General features: G+C 32.6%; 1 long non-coding RNA gene across 1 annotated transcript in view; it reads left to right on the top strand.

Moving 5' to 3' along the window:
• Window positions 1–18,729, top strand: part of LOC141517681 (uncharacterized) — a 33,097-nt gene extending 14,368 nt beyond the window's left edge. The window contains exons 2-3 of the long non-coding RNA XR_012476944.1: window positions 7,320–7,458; window positions 16,220–18,729. This is a non-coding gene — a long non-coding RNA (uncharacterized LOC141517681). The remainder of the gene's footprint in view (window positions 1–7,319; window positions 7,459–16,219) is intronic.
• Window positions 18,730–19,153: the final 424 nt, after the last annotated feature.

Raw genomic sequence — 19,153 nt, 5'->3', positions numbered from 1 at the left:
ACTTTACCTCTCTTTAGGCCTTTAATTTTTTTCCTCTTTTCTATTTACTATTGCTAGCATTTCTAGCACAATATCAAATTAAATGAGATAATTGTGTACATCCTTGCTTTATTCCTCTACTTATTCAAAAAAAAGTTCTATATAGCCACATTGCTTATCATGCATTCTTTTGGTTTTAGATAGATACTTTTATGATATTAAAATGGTCCTTCTGTGTCCATACTTTTTAGTTTTTTTAGCAAAAATAAGTTTGTGTTTTGTCAAATGCTTTTCTCACATATTTCATAATAATGACATGAATTTAGATTTTTTGTTTTGAATATGATTGTGTTGATTGTTTTCTTAATGTTGAACTACCCAAATGCCCCTGATGTAAATCCAATTTAATTAAAAATGAATGATTTCTGTGGTCGGTTTGATAGGACTTAAAAATTTTGAATTCATCTTCATTAATGATAGTGGTTTATAGTTCTATACTCTATCCTGCTCTGATTAATTATTAGGATCATATTTCTCTAATGAAAGAAATTGAATTAGTCTCATGAAAGAAAGTGCATTGCTTTCTTTTTCAATTTTTGAGAATTGTGATTGCTACTAATTCTGTAAAAGTGGATAAAATTCTCAGAAATTGTCTTTTTTTTTGTCTTATGATAATTCCTTTGTGGTTAGCTCCATTTCTTTTTATGAGATTTGAAAAAAAATCATTATGTATGGATTCTATTTGTTTTTCTTTTAGTTTGGGTACTTTGAATTTTTGAAGTTATTCTATTTCTTTTAGGTTGTCAGTTCGTTAGTATATAACAGTGAATAGTAGATTCTGATTTTTAAAAATTTCTTCTAATTTTGTTGTAACTTTACTTTGTTCATTTGCTTTTTTGTTGATTTGTTATTCTACTTTTAATTTATTATTCTACTTTTAATCAGATTGGTTAAAGGCTTAGCAATCTTTTTTAGTCTCTTCAAAAACTTTTAGTTTTATCTTTTCTGCAGTTTTTTATTTTTAGCTGAATCTATTTTTTCCAATTATTTATTTCTTTTTTGCTTATTTTAGTTATTTATTTGTTCTCATTCTAATTTTTAATGGATATTAATGATTTCCTTTTCTATTTTGTTTTCTGTTTGTTTTAGAAATGAAATTTTCTCTGAAAACTGCTTTAGCTGTATCTTAGAAATTTTGGTATGAGGTTTTACCCTTATTTTCTTTCATATATTTAAAATTGTTTGTGATTTATTATTTGACCCACTCATTATTTAGGATTTTATTAATAAGTCTCTATTTGCCTGTTTCCTTTGCTTATACCCCCCCCTGCACTGATTGGCATTTTATTGCATTATGGTCTTTAATCATATGTTTGTTATTTCAGTTTTTTTATTTTATAAGCAATAGCTCTATGCCCTATTACATGATGAATTTTTTTCAAACTCTGTGTAGTGCTAAGAATTATGCATATTCCTTAGTAGTCTTTTTTTTAAAAATGACTCCATATATCTTTTAGTTTTCATTTCTTCAGTAACTTGTTCAATTCTATTTCTTTTTGCTTACCTTGTTAGATTTGTCCAAAACTAAAAAAAACAAAGTCTGGTCACCATTGGATAACTATATTTTCTTGTAATTTATTTAATTTCCTTTTATTTCTAAAAATAATAAACTACTTAGAGCATATATAGTTACCATTAACATTGACTTATTATCTATAATTTCTGTCAGTGTAATATCACTTTCTTGTTTGTTTCTTATGTTGCAGATTTTTGGTTTTGTTTAATTAGGTGACATGATTGCAGCTCCTACGTTTTTGGATTCACCTAAGTTCATAGTCAATTTTTTCAGTCCCACATTTTTTTTCCAGGCATATTTTGCTTTTTGGATACAGTTCTTGTATGCTATGGGTTTTAGGATTTTGTTTTGTTATCCAATCTGTTACTCATTTAAATTATATTGGATTATTCACACAAAAACTTGCAATAATTAAGTTTATTTTTCCTCCATTTTTCTTTTTAGTGGGTTTTTTTCTGAGTTAAGATTTTTTTCTTGTTTTTTTTTCCCTCTGGGAAAAAAGTGCTTTGAATTTTTAATTATTTTTGTTTAATTTATTTATGGAAACCCTATTCCCACAGATTATTTTCCTCTTAGGATACCTTTTCCCATTTTTATCCTTTTCCATAGATTTAGAATTCTTTTAGCTTAATTTCTTTTCCTTTTTTTTTCTATGGGTCCCTTTTATTTTCTGTTAAATAGTCAAGTAAAATTTTCCTTCTCCTCCCCTTCAAATTATTTTGATTTTTTTTTTTTTTAGGTTTTTGCAAGGCAGTGGGGTTAAGTAGCTTGCCCAAGGCCACACAGCTAGGTAATTATTAAGTGTCTGAGGTAAAATTTGAACTCAGGCACTCCTGACTCCAGGGCCAGTGCTCTATCTACTGCACCACCTAACCACCCCTATTTTGATCTTTTTTTTTTAATTTTCTGAACCTTTTTTTGTACAAAAAAGTTTTTTTTTATTCTACTATATTAATTCTTCCATCAGTCATTATTCATATTTATTCCCTTTTTTAGGTCCTATCTTTTTATGAATTAAAAGCTTCATAGTTGCTTTGAATTCTGTTTATTAAACAATTTCTGTTACAGCTTTATAGATCCTCCTCACAGAGATCCCATTCCCACCTTCTTTTCTATTGTGTCTCATGTTTAGATAATTCCATTCCTGAAGGAGATAGAGAAGATTAAAAATATTGCCCCATGAAAAAATTCTCCTCATTTCCCTACTTGTGCAATTCATTACTACCTCCTGACTTCCACGTGATAATTTGAGTTTTTTCCTGATTTGTCACAAAAATCCTTTGGTGGATCATGCCTTCCCATCCTTTTGGGTGACATTTACCCCAGCAACTCTGATTCCCGTTCTCTTCAAGCTGATTTTGTCCATGGAAGCCCATCACTCTCTCAGAAGTAGTGAGCTCTCTGAGACAGGAAGGCAGACAAGCAAAATGCAATTATTAAGAGCTTATTGTATAATAGGCACAGTGCTAAGCACTAATGATTTAAATATAAGTAAAAAAAATCTGACTCAGAGGTTTATATTCTAATAAGGAAAAGAAACACATAAAAGGGAAATGAAAAATAGGTGGAGGGAGAAGGAAGAACCAACATCCTAGGTTGCAAATCCCTGTAGCTGATACACACAATCAATCTCTAAAGCCCATAAAAGACTATCTTCCCATGGAAGCGTGTTATAAAGTGTGACCTCCAATCCATACTATATGAAGATAGCTCCCATTAGTTTTCCAGGTTTCAATTCCTCCATTAGATACTTGACTCACTCTCCTTCAGGCCCTCTTCGTCTTGTGGGACTACAGTATTCATTTTTCCTTCATCCTTTATCATGGGCTTGTATAGGGTACATCACATATTTTCTTCATATTCTTTTTCTCCTCTCTCCTTTTACATACTCTTCCATTTTGCCACTTAAGCCTATAAAAATATTGATTCACCTTTAGGTGGAAGGCTGTGAGGCTTGGTGCATCATATTTCAGGTCTATTACTCTACCATTTCTTCTATCTGAGTTCTGCTTTTCTCTTTTTTTTTCCTCTTTTTATACTTTTAGAAAGAAATCTCTTAGTGATTCCTTTGTTGCTATTTTACTGTTTACACACCGAGGGTAATTTTTTTTCCAGTTTATTTTTCCTTTTTTTCCTGGGGAAATTTGTTTCATCACTTGAACTTTTCTTGATTGCTGAATTGTTAACTTTTAATTGTATTTCTGTTGAATAGTATTTGTTAAAAAAAGAAAACAATCTCTTCTTCTAGGAATACTAAAGATGCTTCTCTTTTATTACATGTCCATTTTTTTTTTCATTGTTGGATAAACTCATTTATAGGGTATATTATCTTGGTTGCAGTCTGTACTCTTGTTTTTTGGAATACAGTATCACATTCCCTTCTGCAGGTATTGGTTGGTATGGAATAATCTTGTGTTATTTGGAATAGTCTTTGGGTTCTTACTGTATTTGTATTCTGATATAGAGACAGATGCAATCACTTTGCTTCTTTCACATAATTCTTATTTTGGGTTTAGGAAGTCATAAAAATAAGAGAAAATGACTCATTCTCTAGCTTGTTTGTCACATGATCTAAAAATTTCCAAGACTTGCCTTTTAAAGACATACCTCATAGACTTTCTCAGATAAAGAAAGCCACTTCTATGCCACAATTACAGGAGTGTGAAAGAAAAAGACTATATATGCAGTTCCTCCTTCCCTGCTGGGACCAACTAGAGAGACAAAGGGATTCTTACTAATAAGTATCAATCATTATCTCTTACAGATAGAAGTTAGGCGTTGCTTCATTTCTGTTCTGTATAATATATTTCTTTCCTAGGGTAGAGCAATAAAATCCCCAAAGGAAGAATGTTTGTGATTTGATGAAGAATGTTTGTGATCCCCATGTGGCTCTACCAAGGTCACATAATTCTACTTAAATATTGAAATGTTAGAGGTTGTCTTGTCCAGCCCTCCCAGTTTTCAAATGAAGAAACTGAGACCAGAGCGTGAGTGACTTGTCCAAGCTCACAGTTGGTATTTGGTATAGTTTTATGAGGAATGATTCAGGTCTGGAGATTCCTGATTCTAGTCCATTTTTCTATTGACTTATAATACACGGCTATTTAGTTTTATCCTGAAGTCACACATTTTGTCTCTGGCTCCTAAACTATTATCTTCTCTAACTAAACCCCCAAAATGATTCAAAGTAAGGCCTTCCTGAGTATAAAAGTCAGGATATTTCCACTCACCTATCTTTCATTATTGCCAGTTCCTATTAGGTTAAAGAATAGATATTAAGCAGAACCATAAGGGTCATGCTTACAAGGTAAAGACAAAAACGAGTAAGCCCTGAATAATGGAGAATCATGGTTAGCACTTTAATTGGTCTTTGGAACAGATGGGATTTCTTTGAGATCTGTTCAAGGATAACTGAAGTGTGTCATATATTATCTTAACTGATATATTCCAAATTGAGGGGGGAAGGCCTGAGAAAAGTAACTAAGTCAAAAGGAGGTAAAATGGGTTTATTGTTAACCATTATTTATGGATGTCTCTAGATAACTGTCACTTCATTTGGCTACTTCTGGAAAAATCAGTTTAAATGAATTTAACTAGGAAAAAATGCATATCACGGTTATCAAGATGAAGCATTTCTACTCCATACTATTCATCTGCTAATCATATTGACAATCTTGGGATAATTCCTTTAAAGTGCATCCTTAGCCTTTTCTACTTTGTCTGCTAGATATGTTACTAACAGTGCACTTCCTAAACCTACTGATGACTCAATTTGTCTCAGCTTTCCTATCATTCCTTAGAGTGATAAAGGCTATATTTTTTTATTATTTTTTCCAATTGCATACAAAGGTAGTTTTCAACATTCATCCTTCTGCAAGCTTTTGAGTTCCACATTTTTTCTACCACCCTGCCTTATCTCCCCCTATCCTCATGGCAGAGAACAATACAATATACATTATATGTGCAAAACAGTCATGTTATAAAAGAAGAATTGGAGATAAAATGAAAAACATGAGAAAGAAAGAAAAAACATAAAAGAAATTTTAAAAAGTGAACATACTAATGCTTTCCTTTGCATTCATATTCCATAGTTTTTGTTGTTTCTGGATGTGGATAGCATTTTCCATAACAAGTCTCTCAGTCTTTGATCACTGAACTTCTGAAAGGAGCTGCTTTAATCATAGTTGATCATCTCACAATGTTCCCTCTAATGTGTATAATACTCTTCTGGTTCTGCTCACTTCACTCAGTATCAGATTATACAACTCTTTCCAGACTTTTCTAAAGTACAGCTGCCCAGGATTTCTTATTTTTCTTTTTCTTTTTTAAATTGTTATTTTTCTCAATTACATGTAATGGTAGTTTTCAGTATTCATTTATTTGCAAGTTTATGAGTCCATAATTTTCTGACATCCTCCCTAACCTTCCTCCTCCTCATGGCAGGAAACAATCTGGTAAAAGCTGTACATGTACATTCATACTTAATGTCTTTCCATATTAGTCATATGGAAAGAGGAATTAAAACTAAGGTGGGGGGGAATCCATGAGAAAGATAGAAAAAATATAACAATTTTTTAAAAAGTGAACATAGTATGCTTTGCTCTGCATTCAGACTCTGTAGTTTTTTCTCTGAATTTGGATGCCATTTTCCAAACCAGGTCTTCAGGATTATTTTGATCACTTTAATATGTATAATGTTCTTATGGTTCTGGTCATTTCACTCAGCATCAATTCATATAAAGCTTTCTAGACTTTTCTAAAGTTCAGTTGCTCATGGTTCCTTATAGAACAGTAGTACTCCGTGAAATTCATATACCATAACTTGTTCAGCTATTCCCGACTTGATGGGCATCCCTTCAATTTCCAATCCTTTGCCAATACAAAAAGAACTCCTATAAATAATTTAGTTCATATCCATCTTTTTCCCATTTTTCTGATCTCTCTGGGATACAGACCTAGTAAAAGCATAGTTAGATCAAAATGTGCACACAGTTTGTTGTCCTTTGGATATAGTTCAAATTGTTCTACAGAATGGTTAGATCAGTTCACAACTCCCCACCAACAGTTCATTAATGTCCCAGTTTTCCCACTTCTTCTCCAACATTGATCATTTTCCTTTTTTGTCATTTTATAAATCTGATGGATATGAGGTGGTACCTCAGAGTTGGTTTAATTTTTATTTCCCTAGACAATAATGATTTTGAGTATTTTTTTCATAAGACTATTGGTAACTTTAATTTCATCATCTGAAAACTTCCTGTTCATAACCTTTGACCATTTATCAATTGTATAATGATTTGTATTCTTATAAATTCGCTGAAGTTCTCTATATAATTTAAAATGAGGCCTTTATCAGAAACACTAGCTGTGAAAATAGTTTCCCAGCTTTCTTCATTCCTTCTAATCTTGGTTGCATTAGTTTTGTTTGTGAAGGCTCTCATCTTTACCTTAAAGAAAACAAAACTAATAAATGTTTTGTTTTAAATGAAGATAAAAATATTCACCTTGCTCAAACTCTAAGAACAGAAGACAAAACTTTTATTCAATAAGCAGGGAATATTTTTTTTAGTTTTATAGTGTGAATTATTAGGGAAGAAGAAAATAAGTATGGCAGGAGAGGGTCTGGAATAAAAGAAGAAAGGAAAGAAACATAAAAGCATGCACAGTAGTTTCTGAGGTAAGTGTTACTGAGAAATAAACCAGTCATTTGGACTTATGATCATCAGACCTATGAGCATTACCCCCTGCCTTAATTTGCCAACAGTGTAATTTCTACATGGGCTCTTCCTAGTATGAATGGAATAAGAAACAATATGGTACATTGAAGAGAGAACCATCCTCAAAGCCTGGGATCCCCAAGAATTCAGGTCCTACTTCTGACATGTATGATCTGTGTTCACCAAGTAAGTCAATGATCTTAATTTCTTTTTGCTCTAGGATTATATTAAAGGTATCAAACTTGCTGCCATATTAAAATTTTATTGGGAAATATTTAGCAAAAATAGATTAAAATTTCATTCAAAACTGTTTATCAAAATTAAAACAATATAGATAATGTTAATGTGAAATTTTTCTAAGTCAATATTCTTATATAAATTTGAATGGCTCTATTTCTATTTGAATTTGACATTAATGCTCTACCTCTTTAAGATGATGAATTGGACAAAGGTACTGACTTGTCTCACTTGGGAGTGTCCTATTCCATTTAAATTTTAGTGCACTCCCTATCCCTATTAATGCAAAAGGTATAGTTTTAAAAAAAGAGCCATTACTCCATATGACAAGACCCGGACTACAGCAATATTGGCCATAGAAAATCATTCTACTTAATAGCATTTAAAGCAAGTCCAAGGGCAGAAAATACATTCCCCACCTATGCTCCTCATGCTTCCACTGAAGTCATTATTAAAGGTTAATCATAACACTAAAGTAGATCTTGCAATAGTTATTTCATCGAAGAATATTTCATCTAAGAATAAAGTTCAGCACTCTTTTTTGGAAGAAATTGGATGGGGGCGGGGAATTAAACATATATATCAAAGGCATGGAAAAAACAAGCCTCACATTGGACCTGCTTTAGAGTTGTTCTCCCACATTTTATCACTCCAGTCCCTGAAAACTTTCCCTGTTCACAAAGGGCAGACCGCAGTGTAAGTTAAATTAAGCTCTCTGCCTCCCTATCAGGAACATTTAGGGTTGTGCAAGAATAGAAAAATGACTGTTGTGAAGTGGTGATTTTCCCATCACAGAAGGCCTTAAATCCTTGTAATAGAAGTGGGAGAGAGGATTTCTGTCCAGGTATGAGTCAGATGACTTCTGAGCATGCTTACAGTTCTGAAATCTTAAAATTCTATGATTATAGATCTATTATATGATTAGAACCTCCAACAACATTTCGTTACAATAAAGTGTATATATTGAGTAGTGTTTTGGAGAGTGTAATTTTTTTCAAGCAAGTCTTCAATTATACTGAATCATCCCTATACTCTCTGTCCTGTCTTATAATCACTGGCCCTAATTTCTCAAACAGCACATGAATTAGACAATCAAAGGTTTTATTCCTGATAAGGGAGGAGAGACTGCCTGTTTCAATAACTCTAAGGCAAAACAGATTTCTCCAGGAAGAATTATAGGTCTTTGGAGAAACAGAATGAGGACTCATATAGAGTTAGTCGGGTTTAGGGGCCGAATTAAAAAAAAACAAAAACCAAAAAGACAGGCTATTGTGCTCAAAAGTTCCATCACAACTGTATACTTCTGCTGACAGTATGAATTTTTGAGGGTATTTTTAATATCTAAAATACAGACCTGTGTAGGGCATGTAGATATATACACACAAACACATAAACACAAATTATACAATGTTCAATATTAGAATGAAGCAATGGATTCTTTTCCTGAATGCAGGGATTTATCCAAGTGTTAGAAGATAAGCAAAGCTCCTGACACCACACCTCAGAAAATCATACACCCCTGACATGCAACCTCTTGCCCTCAATCCATATGTACCTGGAAGGCTATAAATCATAAGACATTAACCCGAGCAATAAAAAAAAATAGTGTTCCAAATCCCCTGTGCTTTTCAGGTATATGTTTGACACTTTTCCCAAAAGAATAAATGTGTATAAATATATAAGAGCCATGTAAGTGGGTCCTATCTACTGAATAAGTTAAGAGATATATATATATATATGTGTGTGTGTGTGTGTGTGTGTGTGTGTGTGTGTGTGTGTGTGTGTGTGTGTGTGTGTGTGTGTATATTGTGTTATAATGAAGGAAAAATTGTGTTACAATATTTATGGGTTGATCTCTTTTCTTTTCTTCCTCCTTTTTCTCCCTGAAAAAGTTGTTTATTCCCTAATTTGTTGAAGCTAGGGTGAATTATAGCAGTACTATTCAGGTGCTATTATTCATCCTTCATTTTCAAATACCAATGGTAACAGAAGTAGCTCTGAATTATTGTCACAGTCCTTTGTACTACTTTAAGTCTACTGTGGTCATGGAGTACAACACTTCTTTGATATGAGAATACCAAGTCAGATGGTTCTGTGCCAGCATTTCCCACAGCTCATGGTCAAAACTATAGTTCTTTAGAGATACCTTGAGAGTGTCCTTATACCACTTCTGACTACTACGGAAGCCCTTATCATATGTATCTTCTTTTGGGTTAGTGTGCATTTGGCATTCAAACTATATGAGTTAAACTGTTGTTGGATGTCCCAAAAATTCTATTGAAGTATAAACTTCACTGGAATTTTGAGATACCTTATATATCTTTACCTTTTAAAGAACAAAATGAACATAAGCAAGGATACAGTATGGATTGGGTTTTCACATCATTGGACCCAAGGTCCTCAAAAGGAGGGATTTATACTAGAATAGGACAGGACAAAGAGGTGTGCATGCAATTGTGAGCTACAGCATTGAAAGCTACAACATATCAAAAAGCATAGATCAAAGTATCAAAGAGATGTATAGCTACTACTAATGATAATATTGTAAAGTTTATATTCCTATACATTATAAAAAATAGCTAGCATTTACAGAGTGAATTAAGGTTTACAAAGCACTTTACAAAAATTATTTCATTTGATCATCCAAACAACCCTAGGAGGTAGATGTTATTATAATTCACATTTGACAGATGATGATATTGGATCAAGACATGAGGTTAAAGTGACTTGCCCAGCCATTCCCCAATTGATAAATAGAAAGGGATATGAATAAATAGTTTTCAAAGTGTTCCAAATCATTACTGATTAGAGAAATGCAAATTAAAACAGCTATGAGATACCACCTCACACATATCAGATTGGCTAAGATTTCAAAAAGAGTCAATGTTGAAGAGTTTGTGGAAGGATTGTGACATTGATGCATTGCTGGTGGAATTGTTAATGGATCCAAACATTCAGGAGAGCAATATGGAACTATGCCCAAAGGGTAATAAAACTGATCATACCCTTTGACCCAGCAATTCCAATTCTTAGTCTATATCCGGAAGAAATCATAAAGCAAAGGAAAAACTCCCACATGTCCCAAAATATTCATAGTAGCTCTTTTATGAAGTGACAAAGAATTGGAAATTGGGGGGGAATGCCCATCAATTAAGGAATGGTGGAACAAATTATGGTACATGAATACTATGGAATACTATTGTTCTATAAGAAAGCACAAATGGTTGGACTCTAAAGAAGCATTGAATGAATTACAGGATATGATGGTGAGTGGAGGGAGCAGAACCAAGAGAACAATGTACACATTAACAACTGTGAGTTGATCATTATTGATGGATGCAGTTCCTCTTAGCATTTGAGAGGGCTAGAATATCCCTAGGGGACCAGCTATGTATGGACAATGCTATCCAATCAAGAGGGAAAAAAAACAAACCAAAAAAAAAAACACCTTCTGAATCTGAATGAATAGTACATTCACTTTTTTTTTTAATTTTTGTAAGGCAGTGGGGTTAAGTGGCTTGCCCAAGGTCACAAAGCTAGGTAATTATTAAGTGTCTGAGACCGGATTTGAACTCATATTCTCCTGTTTCCAGGGACCATGCTTTATCTATTATTCCACCTAGCTGCCCCTACATGCACTTAAAAAACTCTTAAAATGTCTTAAATGTCTTAAAATGAAATAAAAAGGGTGGCTAGGCCGCGCAGTGGATAAAGCACCAGCCCTGGAGTCAGGAGTACCTGGGTTCAAATCTGGTCTCAGATACTTAATAATTACCTAGCTGTGTGGCCTTGGGCAGGCCACTTAACCCCATTTGCCTTGAAAAAAACTAAAAAAATGAAATAAAATAAATTAACTATGTGTGTGCATATCTAGGTATACATTTATATATATATATATATATATATATATATATATATATATATATATGGAATATATGTGGCACCTTTATAAAAAATTGGTCATAAAGAAAGGGAAAATAAAGAGAAATATTGAATGCGTCCCTTATAGATCATAGGGCATTAGAAATTATAATCAGTAAGGGAAATGTAAAAGATCTGATTAAAGAATAAATTAAAGAAACAAATATTTATGTCTTAAAATCATAGCAATGAGAAAAAATACAGAATTTAGAGAATGCAATTATAAGTATACTAAAAGAAAATCTATGCCTCTGAACATTTATATTAACAAGAGCAATATTGAGATCAATGGATTGAGCAAACTAAAAAGAAAGAACAAGCAGAAAAGCTCCACAAGAAACAAATAATCCTAAATCAATCAATGGATGTTTATCAAGTACTTATTTTGTACCAAATGCTGGCAAAAAAAAATGCAAAGGAATGATTTTTTTTAAATTGATTACCAAAATAGATTGAGGATATATACGAGGGGGGGAGCTAGTATTTTTAAACAAAAAAACAAATTTGGGGTGAGGGAGAGAAAGATATCTCTTCCCAGTGGATTTAAAAAGGAATTCTATCTAACATTTAAAGAAAGAATTATTTCTGTTTTGAATTAACTGTTTTGCAGGAAGAGAGGGGAGGGGAGGGAGAGAGAGAAAGAAAGAAGGAAGGAAGGAAGGAAGGAAGGAAGGAAGGAAGGAAGGAAGGAAGGAAGGAAGGAAGGAAGGAAGGAAGGAAGGAAGGAAGGAAGGAAGGAAGGAAGGAAAGGAAGGGAAGGAACGAAGTCCTGTGGATCAAAAATGACCCTTAAGGGGCGGCTAGTTTGCACAGTGGATAGAGCACCAGTCCTGGAGTCAGGAGTACCTGAGTTCAAATCTGACCTCAGACACTTACTAATTGCCTAGCTGTGTGTTGTTGGGCAAGCCACTTAGCCCCACAGCCTTGCAAAAAAAAATGGCCCTTATTTAAAAATCAATTGCAGATAAGGAAGGCATAATAAGCTAAAGCATAAAACTATATATAAATATTAATGATGAACATGATGAAAAAGCAACAAAAACATTAAAATATACCAAAAAATTATTCATTGTGAAAACACTGAACTTAGACTACAAATGAAAGAATAGGTTGATACTAAGAAAAATAGAAATATATTCATATTACTAACAAAATAATAATAATATGATAAATAGCATTTTATAATGCTTAAAAGTTTGCAGAATGTTTTATCTGTTAACTCATTTGATCTTCTCTTCCTGCAGGTATTATTATTATTATTATTATCATTATTATCCCTATTTTAAAATGGAAAATGGATTCTCTATTGAGAGGTTAAGTGATTTGTCCAGAGTCACTTGGCTAAAGTATCTAATTCAGGTCTTCCTGACTTGAAACTCAAATCTCTATCCACTGTGCCTCTTACCCATCATAGTCACATGATTATAGCAATAGATGTAGAAAAAAGTTTTGCGTGAAATACAGCATTCATTTGTTAAAATAACTTTTATTATAAATTTTCCTTAAAATTTAAGAATCCATCTACAAATAAAAACTGGTGTGATTTTGATGTTGAAATACTTGAGGATTTCCTAATAAGATAAGATGTCATTCTTTAGCTCCACTATTATTTGCATGGTGCTAATAGTGTTAGGTATTGTTAAATATGTATACATTTAAAGGCTTTGGGTAAATAAAAATTGCAACAACAATCAGCAAGTGATATAGAGAACAGAAAAATATCTTCATTCAGTGTTTCTAATAAAAGTCTAATAACCAAAATCTTTAGGAAAATAAATGAAATCTATAAAATCATTCCTCAATATGAAATTTTCAAAAAACATAAATTTAAAAAGAAGAACTACAAATTATTACTAACTACTTGAAGAATGTTTAAGAAATAATCTAAGGATTGGCTTAGATTGCCTTAAAACAACACTGAAATGTTACCTTATATTCATCAAACTAGCAAATATGCAAAAAAGATGAGAAAATTCATAATGGGATTGGTGGATTTACAGCTAGTGTGTCCTAAAAAACAGTTTAGAATAATCCAAGAAATATTTCTGAATTGCTCATATCTTGAATCAAAAGTCTAATTATCAGGACTTCAATAGGTTACTAAAATCAAGACAAAATTTATTTTTATGTAAATGTTCACAGCAGCATTATTCTCAATCACAAAAAGCTGAACAAATTTTGACATTTGTAAATAACAGAATATCATTTCTCTGTAAATGATTACTAATGTAAAGCATATAACAAAGTATAGGAAGACTTGTGTGAAGTTACACAATAAGGAAAGCAAGGTCAAAATAGAACTAATCACAACTAAATTCTTGTTGAAGAAAATATCCATCATACATCATTATCAATATAATAATTAGTATAGCCCTTTTAAGACTTGTAAAATGTTTTATGTATATCATTTGATTCTCATAACAACCCTTGGAGATTGATGTTATTTCCTTTTTTTCAAATGAGGAAACTGAGTCTAAAAGAGGTTAAATTACTTGCTCAAGGTTAAGCAGCTAAAAAGTATCTGAGGCATGATTTGAACTCAGGTCAAGATCCAAGACCAGCATTCTAACCACATAAAAGCTAACCACAGATTTTGGAGCTGGAAAAGTTTTGGAAATCATTGAGTCCAACAGATGAAGAAACAGATGCACAGAAAGATTATGTGATTTGCCCATGGATACACAGCTAAATCAATAATAGTAACATACAGGGCAGCTAGGTTGGTGCAGTGGATAAAGTACCGGCCCTGGAGTCAGGACTACATGGGTTCAAATCTGGGCTCAGACACTTAATAATTACCTAGCTGTGTGGCCTTGGGCAAGCCACTTAACCCCATTTGCCTTGCAAAATCCTAAAAAAACAATAATAATAGTAACATACTATAGAAGTTAAAAGCTAGTTCTCTTTCCCCCTGTTCATAATCATTAACAAACAAACTATCCCTTCATAGAATATAATTTGTAAATTAAGGAGGATTTTTTTGCATCAAGGAAAAATATATAAATAATTTCCATTTAAATACAATTAAGAGGGGGCAGTTATGTGGCACAGTGGAGAGAGCACCAGGCCTGGAGTCAGGAGTACCTGAGTTCAAATCCAGCCTCAGACACTAAATAATTGCCTAGCTGTGTGGTCTTGAGCAAGCCACTTAACCCCATTGCTTTGTGAAAACCTAAACAAACAAACAAATAAATAAATAAATACAATTAAGAAAATATCATTAAACATCTGCTATGTGTAAAGCATGAGACCATATGAAAATGCTACAATATCACTTTATTTATATTCTTTGATATACTCCATATACTTCATCCTAGGACAAAACGCAAGAATATTAGTGACTGGAACAAATGACGGTGTCAGAATCTAAAAAAAAATATTATTGCATTGGAATTGACAAAAATAAAGAATATGAAGAATTATAGGAGGATTTATCTGAAGTGCAAGTGAGGAAGGAGAATGGAATGGAAGAATAAGAATAAATACATATACAACTATCTAAGTTGCACAAAATATGCATTTAAAAAGCAAGCTAACCAAAATTTATCACTTCGTAGATAGTCAATTTTATAGTATATTTTGCATAATGGAAGATTGTTTTTGGCTGTTAAGTTTAAAATATGGTAAAAAGAATGTTAAAGAAATAAAATTCAGAAAAGACTGAACCCTTATGAAAGTTAGACAGATCTATTGAAGCCACATTCATAGACAAAAAAAATGTATTGTATCATGGATTTCTTCAAAATTGGCACTTGTCTTTGTGACAGAACTGCTTCCTGTGTATCATTAAGACAAATCAAAATAAACAAATCCCAAATGTTCTGGTATATTGATTTGGTATGTTACACTGCAGCCTAAGCTAATCTACCTTAAACAATAAAATAGGAAATAATATTAGTTAAATTTGAACACTTCTTAACAAAACTAATAAAAGAAAACTAGTGATGTTAATTGACCTAACTGGAACTATCAAAAGTTAAATCAAGCATTTCAGTGCTAGAACAGGGACAGCCAAATCTATGACTTTTTTGCCAGCCTTCATTTCTGGCCCCAAATTTGAAATTAAATTTAATAATCTTTTAAAAGAAATAGAGGTTTGACAAAAGTTTGTTTGACATAATCATATAGGATATCAGCTAAAAACATTTCCTCTCTTTGGTAATCTTGAAATGTAAGAAAAGGGATTTTATATGAAACAATTTTAAAGAAGGCTATCCAAAATCATTATCTAGATTGACAGATTTGTACTCTCTTAATAAATCTTTATTTGGAGAGCTTTTAACTGTTTTGCATGAGTAATTATAATGCTGATCTGTGAGGATTTGATTTTGAAAAAAATGGTAGCCTATTTAGTCTATATTTAGTTTATTTAGTCTATAAAACATTTTGACAGTTTCAGCATCAGCTAAGTGAAAGTCAAAATTTTCAGGGAATTTTCCTAATTTGTATATTTCTTTCTAAGAATTTTTAAAAACTGAGCTTTCTAAAAGGGAGATGAAAAGGAGGAGGGCAGTAAACTAGAGAATACTTTGGGCTTATAATAGATTCTACAAGTGGTTATCCACTTTTTGCTTGAAGGCTCACAACCTTTCAAAAGAGTCATTTGAATTTTGGATAACTCCAATTCTCAACCAGTTCTTCCAGGCATCAAAATTAAATGTTACTTTGCAATTCCACCTATTGTTTTCAATTTTGCTTTTTTAAAAAAAAAGTATAATACCTCTTCCTTTGGTCAGACTTTCAAATATTTGATAACTCTCCTCTTCCTCTTGAATCTTTTCTTTTACAGGCCAAACATCTACATCTTGGAGAGACAAAAAGATAAGAAGGAACTCAATTATAATGAAGCTCAAAAAAATCACCACTTTTCCTATGCGATATCAGATTTTGGTTTAAAATGTCAGACCTTGGTTTTCTTACATAACCTTGAGATCCTTTCAAAAGCAGACTCCCTCCATTCCAACCTCTCCTGTCTCTTTTGACTACTGTTTTCTCAGGTCACTCTCCTACTCTCCTCCCACAATCTAGGGTCCCCATTTCTTCAGAGCTGTAGTTGACGTCTCTAGTGTCCATTCACAATTTGTTCCTGTCCCTGGTACCATGGCACCCACCTTCTTTTTCTCTCAGGAATTTCCTCAGTAACCTCTGAGAACTCTTCCCCTTAATTCACATGATGTAAAAACAAAATTATATAAGAAATGGTTCCTACCTCAACGAGGTTATAGGACATGTTCATAGGAGCTATGGTATATAGAAGACAGTCTATAAGTACTATATGAGTCACAAGGTTTTTTGCAGAGCTCTTTGTACATAAAGGTTATACAGGCTAGTTAGATGAAATTGTGGAGGACCTTGATGCCAGGCTAAATATACTTGGCATAATCTAAACAAAAATCTCAAATGATTACATATTTCCATTTGCATCCAGATGTTTGGCATCATGTCAGTCTGTGACTAGGAGTTTTAAGATAAAAATCAGGAAAGGTTAAACCTATGCTAAAGGTCAAGGGAAATCTGAATTGGATTTTGGAGCAGTCTTTCAAGAGGGGGAGGGAATTAGGGAATTCTCAGTACTATCCCTTGAGTCTGAGAACAGGTCTAAAACCATAAATTTAAAAGAACTCTCAAGACAACTTCAACCAGTCCAAAAGATAGGATGAGTCCTTTCCAATTCTTATTTTTCTGATTTTATGAGTATTGGTGTTTTTAATTATTTTATGACAAGATTGCATATTCATTCACTTTTTCAAACCTAAATCATGCCATCTTTGCACTGGTTATTTCTGGGTGAAGGTTTTAAAGTGAAACAGAAACTGCAAATTATAGGCCATTGGATATACTTTGAGGTCCAGGAAATTTTATTTATTAGTGCATGAGCTTAAAACTATAAGCTGGGAAGCCCTGTACTCAATCATAAATTAGGTAGTCATGAATTTGTAGGAAGTCTTGAGTTCAATCATAAATTTGGGCGTCATGAATTTGGCATTGATCTCAATCTTGCCAAAATGTATCCTCCTCAGTTTCATCATGACATCACTGTAGCCTCCTGACTGTAATCCTTACATAGGCTAGACTCCAAATGCAAAAATGAGGAGTTTTTCAATTTCTACACTGAACTAACAATTATTTAGCAAGACTAATTTGGAATGGAGAAGGAAAAGGAAAAGAAAGGAAAAAGAAAGGAAGGGAAGGGAAGGAAGAGAAAAGAAGAGAAGGGAAGAGAATCATAAAAGGAAAGTAAGGTCAATGAAGGGAAGGAAAGGGAAAGCATTTATTAAACTAAAATTTTAAAGCCATTTAAACATGAAAAGGTTCCAGCCCACGCTTAAGTGAAATCTTTTTTCTTTGTCTCCAATAAAGCATGAGTCACAGTCTGTCTGTCACCATAACTCTGAATTACCAGGTTTGGGTAGGCTTTTTGCAAACCTTAATGCTCTTTAAATCCAGTTTCTCTTGTCTTTTGTAAAATGGACTAATCTCCACATCATCATGGAAATAAGTCATATAAATGAAAAAACATAAATTACACGAGTAGTCACTAACTCATTTGGTTTATTTGGAAACAAATGCCTGAGGCTTCAAAGAGAAGTCTTTACCATAACTCCCATTCATCAGTCAATATCCATTGGTTAATTTTACTTGCCAGGGAAATGACAAATGAGTTAACAGAGTGAAAAGGGCCAATGTGATTTTCAGCTACATCTGCAAAGGACTGGAAGCAACGAGTTCATGGTCTCCAGCAGGGATTTCCAACTCTGGTTCTGCAATACTCCCAGAACATTCTCCAATTTTATTGAAAGCAGTAAGGTAATGTTTTCAAAACCCAAAGTAATTTCAAATCATTTTGATTTAAAAAATATATATATTATAAAACAAACAAACAAAAAGTCACCATCCCAAAGAAGTAAGTAAGGTCTCATTAATACCAACAACATGGTAGGATAGAAGAGCTGGATTTGAAGTCCTGGATTCTGGTCCTAATCTTCTCCATGGTGATGATTGACCTTGGGCAAGTAAGTTAATAGCTCAGAGCTTCAATTTACTCATCTCTAAAATGATGGACTAAAGCTGTGATAAGTCCAGTTCTTTTTTTTTTTTGAGTGGTAATTTTCCTTAAAATGTTTGATAATCTATACAATTTAAATAAAAGTAAACTAAATGAAATTCTTTTCTACTTCCAACAATCTCCAAGTTTAAGTCATATTCTCTTTGAGTTTTCATTTCCTTATATGTAAAAAGAACCTTAAAGCAGGGTTTAATAACATTTTGTGCCATAGACTTCATTGGCACCTTGGGAAGCCTATGGATCTACTCTCAAAATAATGTTTTAAGTAAATAAAATATATAGGATTATGAAGGAACTCAGTTATTTTGATATAATTATCAAAATGTCTTCAAAAAAGATCATATATTTATATATATAAACCTCAGATAAAGTACTTCAACTATTATATATATATATATATAAACCTCAGATAAAGTACTTCAACTATTAAAAATGTTCAAGATATCTTTTTGTTTGAAAATATTAGGAGATAAAGAATGAAACTATAATTTCACTGGTAAAGGGAATGAAAAAATTATTTCTAATAATACAGGTATACCAACGCTAATTCTATTAAGCTACCTCTCATGAATCTATATGCCACACAAATATATAATTATAAAAAAATCAAAGTCTTCTGTAAATTTCAAAGTTGTCATTATTAGGAATAATCTATTG

The sequence above is a fragment of the Macrotis lagotis genome, chromosome 3 (genome assembly GCF_037893015.1).
Source record: "Macrotis lagotis isolate mMagLag1 chromosome 3, bilby.v1.9.chrom.fasta, whole genome shotgun sequence".
Taxonomy (NCBI): Eukaryota; Metazoa; Chordata; class Mammalia; order Peramelemorphia; family Peramelidae; genus Macrotis; species Macrotis lagotis.
Note: the sequence above shows the minus strand (reverse complement) of the source record. Positions and strands in the feature narration are given on the sequence as shown.